The 16185-nt window shown below is 43.3% G+C and overlaps 1 long non-coding RNA gene across 1 annotated transcript; it reads left to right on the top strand.

Annotated features, from left to right (window-relative positions):
• Nucleotides 1–2385: 2385 nt before the first annotated feature.
• Nucleotides 2386–15426, top strand: LOC115653921. Its single transcript, XR_004001037.1, has 3 exons — nt 2386–2396; nt 9600–9604; nt 15201–15426. It is a non-coding gene; the product is annotated as an uncharacterized LOC115653921 (long non-coding RNA).
• The last annotated feature ends 759 nt before the right edge of the window (nt 15427–16185 follow it).

Below are 16185 nucleotides of genomic sequence, written 5' to 3'. Positions count from 1 at the left end.
GAGAATGTCCAAAAACCTAGAGATCCAGAGTCCTGGAGCTGAAACTAATTAGTGGAAACTTTGGATCCAAATATCAGGCCTAGCTATATAAAAATATAGGTCCAAAAATTTTCAGACATGCAGAGCATCCAAAACTCCATCTGAAACCAGTGAGAGCTGCTGTACCCAGCTCCTCTAAAAACAGGCCTATAGTGATCAGACTGAAGCTTGCTGCAGAATACCCCTGGGAGAGCAGAGATATTGATAGAACCAACTGCTTTGAAACAGGTACCAGAATCTGAATGTTAGATCTATGAATCTGTGATTTAGTTTTGAGCCCTAAAAAGACCATTCACAGTTCAGACTTCATTTAATTGCTTTGTTGACTTGTCCAAGTCCCATTAAAGTCAGTGGAACTTGAATGGGAGTTGGATTGGGCCCTGTTACTGTAGCTGAAAAGTTTGTAGCATTTTGTATTCTAAATAGCTTCATTCTTTTGTGACTGTGTAACTCAGGTCCATGATTAAGGCTGTTTGGATGTTAAAGGTTGAGTATGACTGCTCTGAAGAGTGGCAATGGTTAATAAAGAACTGAGAGAGAGTCCTAAAGAATTCAGTGTCTCCTTTTAGATAGTCTCACCAACAACTAACCCATCATCATTTGCTGGATTTGGTTCCAAGGTCTTAAGAAAATAAAAAGCTTCATTCTTAATGGAAAATAGCATGGCTCTTGCAGGCATCAGCACATATGTACTGTCTGTGCATTTGGAAAGGAAGCATGGCTAGGGGTTAGTGCATCAGGCGACAATCAGCATTCTATTCTCTGCTCTGCCATTGTCTTGACCCTGGGTAACCCACTTAGTCTCTGCTTTATTTCCATATAAAGATGTTCTGAAACTTACTGCATGTTTGCACCATGCTTTGAGATTTTTGGATGAAAGGTCCTATATAAATGCAATGTGTCCTTTGCAGAGAACAGCATTCAAGTCTGCCTCTTGGATAACAGTATGAAGGGCCTTTCAAAAAAACTGTCAGCCAATGAGGACAATGGCAATCAAGCCTAGTGGTTGGAGCAGGTGTCAAGCCTAGTGGCTAGGGGCAGAGCTGTAGTCAGGAGCTAAAGCCAAAGGTCAAACTGGAAAGCAAGAACTGGAGACCAGAGCCAAGTGTTGAGCAGGAGTCAGGAGCCAGAGATAAGGGTCAAGCCAGAGGTCAGGAATTGGAGCAAGCAAGGTATCAGGGAAGAGCAGCAGTTCAAGGAAGGGGCAGAAGGCTAGGTGCGAGGCAGAAGCAGCTGGAGCCAGGGAATACAGGCGTAGGTACAATGATGAGTATAAGCATTGAGAAGCCAGCAAGCTGCTGCTGCTGGCTTGAGACACACCCTGCTGGCTTCTGCAACCAATCAGGTGGCATGGCTACTCAGGCAGCCTGTTGTGGGCAAGCTGTACTGACGAGGCTGCCTAGAGACTAGCTCTGCTGCAAGTCCTGATTCCTGACAGTATCCCCCACTTCGAGGGTGGCTTGGGACTGGTTTCTCAGAATAAGTGTGGGGGAAGGCACACAGGAGATCCGGGGCCTGGATATGTTCTGCAGGCTCCCATTAACATTTGTCCCAGTCATCCCTACCTGTCCCAGTCAATTAGATATTGTAGTTTTCCTCAGCCCCAACGAGAGTCTAGAATCTGCAGAACCATGTATTCTTGGACCTGAAGAGTTATAGGCAAAGGAGGGGGAGTAGTATGGAGTGGGAAGGGTTCTTGACTAATGGTTTTAGAAAGGAGACCTGGAAGATGAGAGAATGAATTTTCAGGGAATCTGGTAGTTGTTACTTGAAAGTAACTGGGTTAATCTGCTTTGTGATCTGAAAAGGCCCCGGAACTTACGGTCCAGATTTGCAGAGGGGCAAGTAGATCATCAATTCTGGACAGACAACCACATCTTATCCCTTACCCCAAAGTCAGGTGTTGGCTGGTCAGCATAGTGTTTGTAGCAGGGCTGGCTCTAACTTTTTTGCCACCCCAAGCAAAAAAGAAGAGAACCGCGCCCCCCCGCGAGCGCCGCCCTGCTGAAACCCTGCACCCCAAGCACCACACTGTCCGAAACCCCGCCGTCTCAGAGTGCTGCACTGTGCTCCCGCCCCCCCTCCAAGCACCGCACTGCCCCAAGCCTGCCCCCGAGCGCCACGCCCCCTGAAGCCCCATCCCCTCAGAGCACCGTGCCATGCCCCCGCCCCCTCCGAGTGCCACACCATACCCCCGCTTCAACCCCCCTTCTGAGTGCTGTGCCAACCCCCGACCCCCCCAGCACCGCGTCACCGAAACAAAAAAAACCTCCTCCAGCGTTGCCCCGACGAACAAAAAAAAAAAAGGTGCCACCCCAAGCACATGTTTGGTTGGCTGGTGCCTGGAGCCAGCCCTGGTTTGTAGGTAGCCTTGGTGACTTCTAATTGACTCTGGAGTTCTTGGTGTGCATGCTGCACGTGAGTTTGGTAACTACAGCCATCGATGATTAGGAGGGGATCTCTGGATGAGCACACAGATGGAAACCATACTTAGCAAAGAAGGGAATCTGTTTGGTGGAGGCATGTATGGCATTGTTGTAAGCAAACTCAGCATGAGGGATCAGGGACAGCCAATTATCTTGATAGTTTAGGACACAATGTAGGTACTGTTCAAGGATCTGCTCTGCCTGCCTGTTGGTGCTGGAGTGATAAGATGTTGAGGTTAAGGTCTCGATATTCAGGCTGCATAGAAATTCTCACCAGAAGGGGGAAATAAACTCAAATCCTCGGTCAGCCATTACACCCATAGGCAAACTGTCAAGATGAAAGATGTTGCTCACAAACAGGTGGGTTTTTTCCTGAGTAGAGGGGAGTGCTTGACATGGATCGAAATACACCATCTTGTTTAAATGGTTAACCACTACTAGAATGGTAGTGTGGCCTTGGGAAGGTGGTAATTCCATGATCAAGTCCATGGAAACAATGGCCCCAGCCCAAGGTGAAGTGGGTAAGGGCAGGAGGAGACCCATCAGTCTTGAACAGAGAAATCTTGGTTCAGGCACAAAGATCACAGGATTCAACCTAGAATGCAACAGAGGTGCATACGGCAGGCTGCCAAAAGTACGTGGAAGCCAGGTCTCAGAATGGCCAAGGGGAGTATGCTAGGGGAGTATTATGGCAGAGTTGTAGGATTCAAAACTAGGTGGCACCTTTGGGCACATAGACATGTTCTTCATGGTATAGGATCCCATCCTGGCATGTGAAGTCTGTGGTGGTTTGCTCCTGGTAATGGTCTAAGGCTTGGATGGCAAAGAGATCATTGTGTAACAGAGCAGATAGAGGATAATAAGTCAGAGGTTGTAGTGCCAGAAAGGAAGTCTGAGGACTTGAGAATTGTGGGTGTAATAGCCTCAGCAGGTTTGTAGTACTCCTCCTTTATCTCGTTTAACCCCAGACAGAAATGGTGGTGCTGTGCTGCCTCATTTCACCTGGTATCAGGAGCCAAACAACAAAATTCAGCAGTGTACTTGGCTACGAGCTGGCCTCCCAGCCAAAAGGCCTGGAAGTGTTGCCTCAGTAGTTGGCACATGGTTGGGGTCACCAACGATAATGGACATAGCTTGAATGAATTCCTCCAATGGTTGCAAGAGGGAGCTGAACTGTTCTAGGGACAGGGAAGACCAGGTCTCCGCAGTCAACAAACTTAAGATGAGCCCCACACGGGCCTGGTCCATGGAGAATGATCAGGGGCATAGGAGGAAAAGGAGCCAACATTGGTTCAGGAACCCGCGCAGACTTGTCCCAATCACCATCAAATTTGTCAGGTGGCAGAATCTTTGGCTCCAGGAGGGGCAGAATAGGAGCAACCTGTACCTGCAGTGCTGTATTTTGTGATTGCGAGGCAGTTACTTGGAACTGCAGGTTCTGGATAGCATCTACAAATTTCACTGGGGCTTTAGTAGGGTCCATGCTAGTGCCAAGAGCTGCTGGCCTCAATTTTAAGGGCTTCTCAATCTGTTAGCTGACCAGGATCAGAGTGGTCTAGCCTAGTGGTCCCAGCAGGCCTACTGGTTAAGATAGGAGCCAAAGCCAGGATTCAAACTGGAGGTCAGGAACTAGAGTGAGCGGGGTTTCAGACAAGGAGGGGTTCAAGGCAAGGGAAGGACAGAGGCAAAGCTGGGTGCAAGCAGGGCTGGCTCTAGGATTTTAGCCTTCCCGAGCAAAAAAAATTGTGGCCCGTTTTTTTTCATGCCCCCCTGCCCCCGGCCCTGCCCCAACTGCATCTCTTCCGAACTCCTTCCCCAAATCTCCAGCCCCATCTCCTCCCCTGGGCATGCCGCATTCCCCCCCCATTGCTTCCTGGGGGCCCCGTGCAACCTCCCACCTTAGGTCACCTCCACTCCGCCTGCTCCCCCGGGTGTGCCACCGCTCCGCTTCACCCCCCTCCCTCTCAGGCAAGGGAGGGTGGAGAAGCGGAGCACTGGCGTGTTCAGGGGAGCAGGTGGAGCGGAGGTGAGCTAGGGCGAGGTGCAGAGGAATGACTCCCCGTTCCAGCTCACCTCTGCTCTACCACCACTGCCTCCCCCGAGCGCCCTGCCGCTCGGCTTCTCCTCCCTCCCAGACTTGCTGCGTGAAACAGCTGTTTCGTGTGCAGCAAGCCTGGGAGGGAGGGGGGAGAAGTGGAGCGCCAGCAGCACGCTCAGGGGAGCAGGCAGAGACGAGCTGGGGCAGCATGGGCACTTTTTCCCCATGCCCCAGAGTTGACACCTATGATGGCCGGCTCCAGAATGCCGCCCCTAGAAATGTGCAGCCCCAAGCCCCTGCTTGTTTTGCTGGTGCCTGGATCTGGCCCTGGGTTCAAGGCAAGAGCAGAGAAACATGGTAACACATGAGGAGGCACAATGGTGGGCATGAGCACTGAGAAGCAGCAAGCTGCTGCTGGCTTAAGAGCCAGCCTGCTGGTCCCTGCAGCCAGTCAGGTGGCATGGCTAATGCAGAACAGCTGTACTGATGAGGTTGCTGGGAGACTAGCTCTGCTGCAAGCTCTGATACCTGACAAGAACACTCATTACCGTTTGCAATGTTTATTTTTCAGTAATAAAGAGATTTTATAAAATATGGACTTGTGCCCCTATCTGATATAAAGAAGGCCTGAAAAGGTATATATCATAAAACAAAGAAAGACACAGCCTGTTTCCCCCTCTTTGTAAATCACTGGCATTTTGATAAAGTCTGGACTGATTTTTTTTTTTAAAGAATACTGGTTGATAATTTATACAAAAGGGCACAAAACTTCAGGATTAGCAGGATGATTATTGCTTCAAATACTAAATATATTTTACCTGTAGTTTTTTTTTTTTATCCAAAATGATTTACTCATGCCTTAAGGAGAATGCAGACAGCTGCATGGTACTCTTGGATTTTCTGTTAATTAGAGGTAGAGTTTAATAACTGAAGAGAGAAAGTTGATCTCTTTTGGTGGGATAAAGTACTGCCATATTGTCTATTTTACAAATGAAGGCCTTATTCTGATCTTGTGTACTTGTACAGATTGTTTTGTAAACATATTCTTCACTTCCCTCCTACACAGTTGGACAGGAACATTGTATCCTGAACTGCAAATTTGAAATTAATATGGTCACCTACTTGAGTGTTGCATTTGAAGAACACCATATGTGTAACCCTAACAGATTCCTATTGCGTAGCAGTACTGCGAGTTGGGGAAAACTTGAACTCTATGGATGATATCTTGAAAGAGAAGAGCCATTTTGAAGTCCAGTTTCTAAATATTTTCATACTTCAGGGAATGCTACTGAAATATTTAAATTCCATGAGCTCTTTTAAATGCAATGTACAAGTAAAAGAGAAAATATGCAATTAGGAATATATCACTAATTAAATATTGGTTATTTACTTGCTTAACCCATTTTAAAGCACTTTATAGACACTGAGACCAGTGGGTCTGATATAAGAACACAGAGAGAACAGAATAAGAATAAAATAAATAATTTACTAGTTAATAGACATGACATTTAGTCTAAAGGATGTCTGTGTCATTAAACTTCAGAGTCACTTCAAATTTTGTATGTAATATTTTTTATTATGTTTAACTTATTGGCCATATTGGGTCAAATTTTACTCATTGATATAATCTTAAATTATTTATTTTAACAGAGAGTAGATTCTGGCCCTTCATGTGCAGATATCATTTTTGGTAACACTCTCACCATTAATGGTGTGATCAAAATTTCTTCTTGGATGCTTTTCTTATTTTCTAGGTAAACGTAGTATTTAGGCGTGCGTAAATGTGTATTTAGGCTTTTGAGTTAAATAGGTATTCTGGAATTATTCACCCACTAGACCAATGCACCTCTGATAAGTACATAGATATATTGTCACACATACTGATTTATTTTGTGGGGGGAAGGAAGGGGAGTCTTTTTTTTTAAAATAAATAGTATTTACAGAAGCCATGATGGCACATAGGCAACTCCTGGCATCAGCGTAGTCTATCTAAGTTAACTCAAATGCGGAAAAAGAGAGGAGCGTTCCTGGATGGTGTGTATAAACCTGGGATTGAAGAGATTAAGGAGCAGTTCTGGGCCTACGTGGCTCTATCCCACTGCACTTGTAGAGCCTGTTCTAATTGGACAAGGAGCTTAAAAACAGAGTCAGTCAGACAGCTCAGAACAGGTCAGGTGACGACTGGGCTAGGTTGGATTGGCAGGTGTGGGGGGGAAATGGAAGTGATAGCTAATGATACTAAAACCTGGCTAGAAAATGTGGATAGAGAAAGCATTGAAGAAGATTGGATGCAAACAAGGAAGAAGAGAAGGATAGATTCTTTGGAACCAGCAGAAGAAGCAGCAAGTGGGAAGGCAGGAGTGGGACATGGGGGAAAATTACATAATAGTAAAATTGCTAGCTAAGGACAAAAAGATAGGGAATGTCAGCCCCCTGATGATTGCAGAGTACTTCAAAAAAAGTGTTGGCGATATAGTAAGGGCTGGGAAACTACCTGATGGAGACTTGTTAATGGAATGCAAAAACAAAGAACTAGTAGGAAAGCTCCTAAGACACAGCTGCTAGGAAAGCTAAAAAAACGCTGTTATCACCCAGGTTCCTAACTGAGGTGAGAGGGGCAGTATATGGTGTGGCACTTGAAATGTCAGAAGAGACAATAAAGCCAGAATAGGTGAAGATAAAGGCAGATTAGCAGAAGAGGAGGTGCTAGTCACATTTAAGGGAAGGACATTTCCAGAGTAACTTTAGGGTATGAGATGTTCTGGTTTAAACTTTATATAGCTCCTCCAGTGAGATACTACCAGTGTCAAAGATTTGGTCAGGTAGCAAATAATTGCAAAGGGAAATTAAGGTGCAGCAAGTGGAGAGGTGACAATTCATATGACAATTGTGAGAAAGGGGCAGAACAACCATGTTCTAACTGTGGAAGGAAAACACAGCTCAGCATATGGAGAATGTACTGCAGGAAAGTAAATGACAGAAATACAACCCCCCCAAATCATTAATAACATCTCCTCTGCAAAAGCTCCTAGGAGACACCTAACAGGAGGGAAAAAGAAAACCCATATAGGGACAGGGATTAAAGGCAACAAAATATTGGGAAGGAAGTAATGAGTGATATCAGGGTAAAAGGAGATGACATGCTACTTACAGAAAATGAGAGAGTAATTGCACTTATCAGACAGGAAAGAAAACAGAAAAATATGAGAATTGTAGTTGATGTTGAAAAATACCTACGAGCTAGCAACCTATCAGTGGAATGACACCATACTTTCCTAAGTGAAAGAAGTATTGCAAGTGATAAGTGGGAGTGACTATTTTTAGCTGGCATGCATATGGGCAGGATTTAAACAAACATGTTATTGATATGAAAACCAAACCTGATTATAATATGCCTACAAGAGACTCGGCTAATTAAAAAAACTTGAGACTATAAAATCTCAGGATGTAGCATATATAAACATGATAGAGAAATAAGAAAAGATGTGTGTTGGGGGGGGTGTCTGCACCATTGTTAAGGAGACCCTAAACTACCTCTAAGTAGAGATTACAAAGCTAAGTATTGACTATAATGCTGTTGAGACATGGATACAAAACACTGTCTCTCAGACCATATAATATTTATAAATTGCAAAGAAAACTAGAGGCTGTGGCACTGAATTAATTGAAGATGTTGCACGCTCATACATTATCTGCAGTGATCCGAACAGTCATGATAGATTGTGGAGAAGTGGGACAAATGAGAAGAATGGAAACTGGCTACAAATGTTTTGAAAGTAATAATCTAGTAATAGTAAATGATGGAGCACCTACCAACTTCAATGAAGTGGACAGAAGCCTCTCTTGCCTAAACCCGGGAATAGCTTCTAGTAACATAGCAACAAAAGACAGCTGAGCAATTTACAAAGAAGAGGGAATGGATAGTGACCACTTCCTGAGGTTAATTATGTATCAAGGAAAAGGAAATACCCCTACCAGAAACCTTAAAAAAAGAAAAAAGCAAATTGGAACCTCCTTAGACATAAAAGTGAGGAATATGTGGGCAAGCAATGTATAAATAAGGATATTGAGGAATTCTATAGTAATATTACTAAGGGAATTGTGAAGACAGACAGCTTAGCTATGCTGAAGATACCAACCCTAATTAGAGATAGGAAAAGTATACCATAGCGGAACAAGGAATGTGACAAGGTAATTAAGGGAAAGGAACAAGGCATATAAGAAAGGAAAAACTACTCTAAACACTGAGGAGTTAATGACATATGAAAAAAGTAAGGGAATTGCACAAAGGGCAATAAAAAGGGCAAAAAGAGACAGCTGGAGTAAATATTGTGGGAAAGTAAGTAAAGATACCAGTACACTGGAACCTTGCAGTGGAAGGCCACAGAGTAATAATCTCCAACAAAAAGATATGAGAATTTCTGGGTGCTATGTTTCACTTCACCTTGAATGGTCTCTTGAAATATATGTTTACTCTTGCTAAACAATCCGTTCCACCTTGTATTTACTGTGACACTTTGACATTTCCCAGACTGAAAGAAGAGCTCTGCGTATGCCCAAAAGTTTGTCTCTTGCACCAACAGAAGTTGGTCCAATATAAGATATTACCTCACCTCCTATGTTTAAAAAATTCAGTAAGTGATGAGGATCAGAGGATAGAAACAAGGAAAAGAATCATCCTTAATAATAATTATGAAATGATGAAGAGGTGGGAGAAGGATGTGGATCTAATTTTAAATGAAAATTTCAGTAGGAGGAAACTCCAGAAAGTGGTGATGAGGAGCAAAATCAACACACCAGACAAGGGCAAAGTAAGCTTTGAAATGCTCAAACACCTAGGTGATGAAAGCCTGAGAGATTAAACAATAGTATATTATACAATAACATATTGAAAAGGGGAAAATACCTAGAGACTTGAAATACCTGATTATTGTTCCACTGGGGAAACCAGGCAAGGTGAACTCTAGGTCTGAGGCATACAGATCAGTTGCCCTCTCAGCATGTCTATGTAAAACTATGGAAAAACTGGTGATTGTGAGATTGGTAGCACACTTGGAAAGAAATAGGCTCATAGATGGAACACAAAGTGGGTTCAGAAGAGGTAGGTGTGTGACTGACCATGCTGTAGGGATAGAGATAGATGCACCCAAAAAAGCATGAGAATGAAAGAATACATGTTAGTAATGTTCCTGGACATAGAAAAAGCCTATGATTGTTCTGGTGAGAGGGACTGTTATATAAAGTAACAACCTTGAGTGTGGTAGGAAGAACATACAGCTGGATAAGGGATTTCCTTAGCAAAAGAATTATACAAGTGTGGGTATATTCCATTAGCAATGGAATTCTCCAAGGGATTGTCATTAGCTCAGCCATTTCTAATACTATGATAAATGGCCTTTCAAAGGAGAAGAAAGCAGGAATAGGTTTTACGTTGTTTTTCTGATGACTGTGCCATATGGCCCTGTCATAACTTTAGTCCCAGATTTGGACCTTAGCGTCCAAAATATGGGGGTTAGCATGAAAACCTCCAAGCTTAGTTACCAGCTTGGACCTGGTACTTGCTGCCACCACCCAAAAAATTAGAGTGTTTTGGGGCACTCTGGTCCCCCTGAAAAACCTTCCCTGGGGACTCCAAGACCCAAATCCCTTGAGTCTCACAACAAAGGGAAATAATCCTTTTTCCCTTCCCCCCTCCAGGTGCTCCTGGAGAGATACACAGACACAAGCTCTGTGAATCCAAACAGAGTGACTCCCCCTCTCCGTTTCCAGTCCTGGAAACAAAAGCACTTTCCTCTTCGCCCAGAGGGAATGCAAAATCAGGCTAGCAAATCCAACACACACAGATCTCCCCCTGATTTCTTCCTCCCACCAATTCCCTGGTGAGTACAGACTCAATTTCCCTGAAATTTCCCAGAAAAGAAAACTCCAACAGGTCTCAAAAAGAAAGCTTTATATAAAAAGAAAGAAAATACATACAAATGGTCTCTCTGTATTAAGGTGACAAAATACAGGGTCAATTGCTTAGAAGAAATATTGAATAAACAGCCTTATTCAAAAAGAATACATATCAAAGCACTCCAGCACTTATATTCATGCAAATACCAAAGAAAAGAAACCATATAACTTACTATCTGATCTCTTTGTCCTTACACTTAGAAACAGAAGACTAGAAAGCAGAAACTACTTCTCCAAAGCTCAGAGAAAGCAGGCAGACAGAAAAAAAAAAACTCAGACACAAACTTCCCTCCACCCAGAGTTGAAAAAAATTCGGTTTCCTGATTGGTCCTCTGGTCAGGTGCTTCAGGTGAAAGAGACATTAACCCTTAGCTATCTGTTTATGACAGGCCCAAAAGCAGAAACCTTGGAAGTGCCACCAAAAGAATCAGTGATGCACTTTAGAGGAATATAGAATGGGGAAACAGGTGGGGTTTCAGATTCTCGCTTGAAAAAAACACGGGAATGATCTTCACAACACAAGATTCAAAAAAAGGTAAAATGTGTGTATATATAAAATGACCATCAGAAAAGTATAGCGAAAAAGTACAAATTCTTAGGTGTGGTATCTGACATCAAACTCATCTGGAAGGACCATACTGAAAATATTATAGAGAAGTAAGAATCAACTTACTTAAAAGTATATCTGGATCCTCTTGGGGAACAAATAAGAAAATGGTGATAATGCTATACAGAGCACTAATGATACTTCTTATTGATATGACTGCCAGGCCTTGAGGTCAGAATTGAAATGAAATCTCAGAAAACTAGACTGTATCCAAACAGGCACTGTGTATAGCATGCGGTATCTTCATTAACACGCTTCTGTGTCTAATGCAAATAGCAGCTGGAACAATGCCTCTCACTCTTACAATGAAGACTCTTAGACTTAAACTTTTGGGGCAAAGTTCTAGGTAATAGTGAAGATGATAATACTAAGCTAATATATACTGATTGTTGGGAATTAAGTGGAAATTGGGATAGCTCAGTGGTTTAAGCACTGCTCTACTAACCCCAGGGTTATGAGCTCTGCCCTTGAGGGGGCCAGTTAGGGATTGGTCCTGCTTTGAGCAGGGGTTTGGACTAGCTGACTGTGGTGTTTAGATATTGCTTGTGATTGTTAGAACTGGAAGGAGAGGGGAGCAGTTGAGGAGTGAGAGTTACAGTGGGTGCAGCAACAGCTTAGTAAAGAGGTTTCCACTTTAAAAATAAAGTCCTGTTGAAGTTTGTTAGTACCTTGCCTGGTTGATACAACATTTTGGCAATGAGAATGGATCTTCTGCCTCTGAACCCACCTGCACCCTTTCTGCAAAGCCCAAGTGAGCCTCCAATTGCTTTTACTGCCTGGATCCATATGTTTGAGACTTATCTGCTTGCAATCAGTGCTACAGAGATTTACACTTTTCCCCTGCAAATGATAAATATGAGACTGCACTCACTGCATTAAAGAACTTTTTTGTGCCAAAGGTGAAGGTAGTATCTAATTGCTACAGATTTTGCCAGCATGAGCAGAGACCAGGGGAGACTATGATGCAGTATATTGCTTCCCTGAGGAGTCTGATTGTAACTTGTGACTTTGGGAATATGGCAGATGAGATGATTAGAGACCAGCTCATTGAGAAAACAACCATGCTTCATATAAGAGAACGCTTACTTCTAGAATCACAACTTACACTAGAAAAAGCAATAACCGTTGCTACTCAGATTGAGTCAGCTACAGCTGAAGCCAAAATAATGAGCAGGGATACAGGAGGCACAGTCCAGGCTGTGACTCCTTTGCAGAAAAGTTCACTATCACTGCAGACAAACAATTGCAGGAGGAAAACTAATGAAAAGCCACTGAATCAGCAAATGCAAAATTCAGTAAAAGCATGCTTTCGCTGTGGATCCCCACAACATCTTGCAAGCTACACAGGATGTCCAGCAAAAGTAGTTCAGTGCAATCATTGCAAAAAGATTGGGCATTTTGCTTAACTATGTCACAGTAGCCAGTTCAATCAACAGGTGCATGCAATTAAAATACCAGATGTTACTGTGCTGAGCGTGGACAAAACCACTACTGCACATATTTCAGAACAGATAAAGTGCACTGTAAACATTTCCGCCATACCCTCTGGCAAATCACACGCTATTCAGCTAATGTTGGACACTGGCTCAGCAGTATCTATGCTACCTCATTCCATCTATTTGCATTACTTTAAAGATATGCCTCGTACTGAACCCAAACTTCAGTTGGTGTGCTATTTGAAAAACCATAGTCCAGTACATGGCTGCCTGCCAGCAATAGTTACTTTTGGTGATTGCTGTGTAACTGCAGAGTTCTACATTGTCCACAAAGGCACTCCTATCCTTGGCAGAGATTTACTGGCTGCTTTAAATCTCATGGTACTTAATGAATGAATTGATCTTCCTCAGCAAAGCACTCTTGTGGTACACACACCAGTTTCATCTGGGACCCAACACCAGGTTGAGGAGAAACTCGGCTGTGCTTATGGGTTTCTGCATAAAGTTAAAATGCAGAATAATGTGATGCCTGAACGACAGAAATTACAGCGCTTACCATTTTCAGTCAGGGAAGCTGTTTCAGAGGAACTTAGAAGACTTGTTCAAAAGGACGTTATTGAAGAGATTAACTCCTCGGAATGGGTTTCACCTATAGTAGTGACGCAGAAGTAGGGTGGAGGCATTTGCCTTTGTGTGGACTTAAGGGAGCCAAATAAAGTTATTGTGATTGACAACCATCCTCTTCCTCACATAGAAGTATTTGCAGAACTCCATGGAGCAAAGATGTTTTCTTCTCTTGATTTGCAGAGCGCATACCACCAGGTTATGTTGCATGAAGATAGCAGAGACCTCACAGCATTTATTACACATGAGGGACTATTTCATTTTAAACGTGTGCCATACGGTCTCGCATCAGCCCCAAGTGCCTTCCAAAAAATGATGTAATTGATTCTGAAGAATCAACATGGAGTTCAGTGCTATTTGGATGATATTATCATGTTTGGAAATACAACTGAGGAGCATGACAATAACCTGCAGTCTGTACTAAACTGCATCAGCAAAGCAGGCCTCGAGCTCAATAGGTCCAAATGCAAATTTAGACAAACTGAATTCTTCTTTCTGGGGCATACAATTTCACAGGCTGGACTAAAACCTGATCCAGGTCATATCCTGGCAATTTCAAATGCTCCTCCTCCAACAGATTTGCAAACCTTCGTTCCTTCTTGGGTCTTACCTCCTGGTATGCAAAATTCATTCCCAATTATGCTTATGTCATTGAACGGTTAAGTTCAACCTTAGTGTGGACAATGGATGCACAAGCTAGTTTTGAAATGGTGAAAGACTTGATTATACATAGTCCAGTACTTGCACTATTCAGTCCTGCATTGCCCACAATTGTAACTACTGATGCTTCTGATTATGGACTTGGGGCTGTCCTCACACAACTTCATGAGGACAACACAGAGAAGACTGTTGCATTTGCTTCAAGGATACTAAGTAATGCTGAGAGAAAGTATTCTACAGTTGAAAAACAAGCGCTTGTCTCTGGGCCACTGAAAAATGGAGAATTTACCTGTGGAGCCGCACGTTTAAGTTGCGCACAGACCACAGCCCTTTGACGATGTTGTTCACCACGAAAGGACTGGGAAGAGCAGAATATCCTATTGCTAGATGGTCTGCAAGGCTACTCTGTTTCAATTATGAACTGGAATATAAGCCTGGAAACAAAAATGTGGTAGCTGATTGCCTTTCTCGCCTGCCTTTGCCTTCACTAGATGGTCCACTGGAGGATGAGGATGTAGTAGTTGCGCTTATTACAAGCACTCTTACTGCAGTTACAAGAGAACAATTTCAAGCTGTTTGTTCAGCTTGTCCAATTCAACAAAAACTAGGAGAATTTCTGACAAAGAGATGGCCCATGTAATCCTAAAAACCTTGACCCACTTTTGCTGCCTTATTTTAGCGTTCGGGATGGACTTTCTTTGCTCAATGGCTGTGTGTGCTATGAGGTACACACTGGCTACTTGTACCAGAAGAATTACAGTCAAAACTCATACACCTGGCACACGATACTCATCAAGGAATGGTCAGAACCAAACAACGACTACAGGATCTGTATTGGTGGCCAGGGATGGACTCTCAAACTGAAGAACTCATAAAATCCCATGTCACTTGCCACATGCATGATAAGACAGCAGTGACATGTACCCCTCCATTACAGCCTGTTCCTCTTCCTGAATCTGCATGGGAAGAAGTGGTGAATGGCATTGTAGGACCCTTTGACACTGCTACAATTGACTGTCGTTATCACTTTAATAGACTATTTCAGTAAATGGCCTGAGGTAGCATTTACATTGCAAATCTCTTCTGCTACAATAATTAAGTTCCTCTATTCAGTTTTGAGCAGGGAAGGTAACCCCAAAGAACTGATTTCAGAGAATGGTAGTCAATTTACTTCCCTAGAGTTTGAAACTTTTCTAGCAGAGAGGGACATTTTACATAGAAGGTCATCCCTATATTACCCTCAAGTCAATGGGGAAATCGAATAGTTTAACAGAAGTTTGAAAGAGAGTTTGCAAACAGCTAAACTGGAAGGGCGATTGTGGATACCCTTCACTACTGATTTCTTGCAAGCATATCAGACTACATAACATGCCACTATGCAAAGATCACCTGCAGAGTTACTGCATGGGAAACAGATGAATACTAAACTGAACATTGCTGGATTGTTAAAGGCATGACCTGAGGCCCCAGCCAAGGATGATGTGAGACAAACAGTTGAACAGAACCAAGCAAAATATAAGGCTTTCACAGACAAGCAACGAGGTGCTAAGGAACCAAAGTTTGAGTGTGGTTCCTCCATTAGAATACGAAAACTAGGAATTTTATGCAAAGGGGATCATAAATTCACAGCTCCTCTTAAAATCATAGAGAAGAAGGGACCTTATACTTATCGACTTTCTGATGGGCGGATATGGAATGCTTCTTATCTTGCACCTGCCTATGCAGCAAGAGGAGATTATGCCAATGCCCAGTCTGTATTGGATGATTTCACCCTAGTATCAATACAACAAGACATTGCATTGGAACCGGGGCTTGAGAGACAGCCTGTCAGACCCAGACAACCACCTGCCTGGACTAGAGACTATGTTATGTAGCATCTACAGTGTTTTCAGTGTAATATTTCTGCCAATAGTATAGTGTCTTGTTTCCTATTTGTTCCTGAGGTTGGAACAATGTTTATTTTAATTGGGAGAGTTTCTTAAAAGAGGAGGGAATGGGGTGTTTAGATGTTGCTTGTGATTATTAGAACTGGGAGCACTGGCTGCTGGGAGTCTGAAAGGACAGGAAGGGGGGGAACAGTTAAGGAGGCAGAGTGAGAATTACAGAGGGTGCAGCAGCAGCTTGGTAAAGAGGTTTCCACTTTAAAAATAAAGTCCTGTTGAAGTTTGTTAGTACCTTGCCTGGTTGATACAACAATGACCTCCTGAGGTCCCTTCCAGCCCTGACATTCTATGATTCTATGGACTGGGATGGTAAGTGGCAGGAGGTAGCCCTGAAGCACTCCTGGCTGTTTGATGACTGCCTCTCAGAGAGCCCTGGTTTGGAGCCCAGTGGACAGGGAGGACTGGGCTCCTCTACCAACTCTCTCCCATGAAGGGGTACAAACTCCCTCCCTTTCCA

The sequence above is a fragment of the Gopherus evgoodei genome, chromosome 6 (assembly GCF_007399415.2).
Source record: "Gopherus evgoodei ecotype Sinaloan lineage chromosome 6, rGopEvg1_v1.p, whole genome shotgun sequence".
NCBI lineage: Eukaryota > Metazoa > Chordata > Testudines > Testudinidae > Gopherus > Gopherus evgoodei.
Note: the sequence above shows the minus strand (reverse complement) of the source record. Positions and strands in the feature narration are given on the sequence as shown.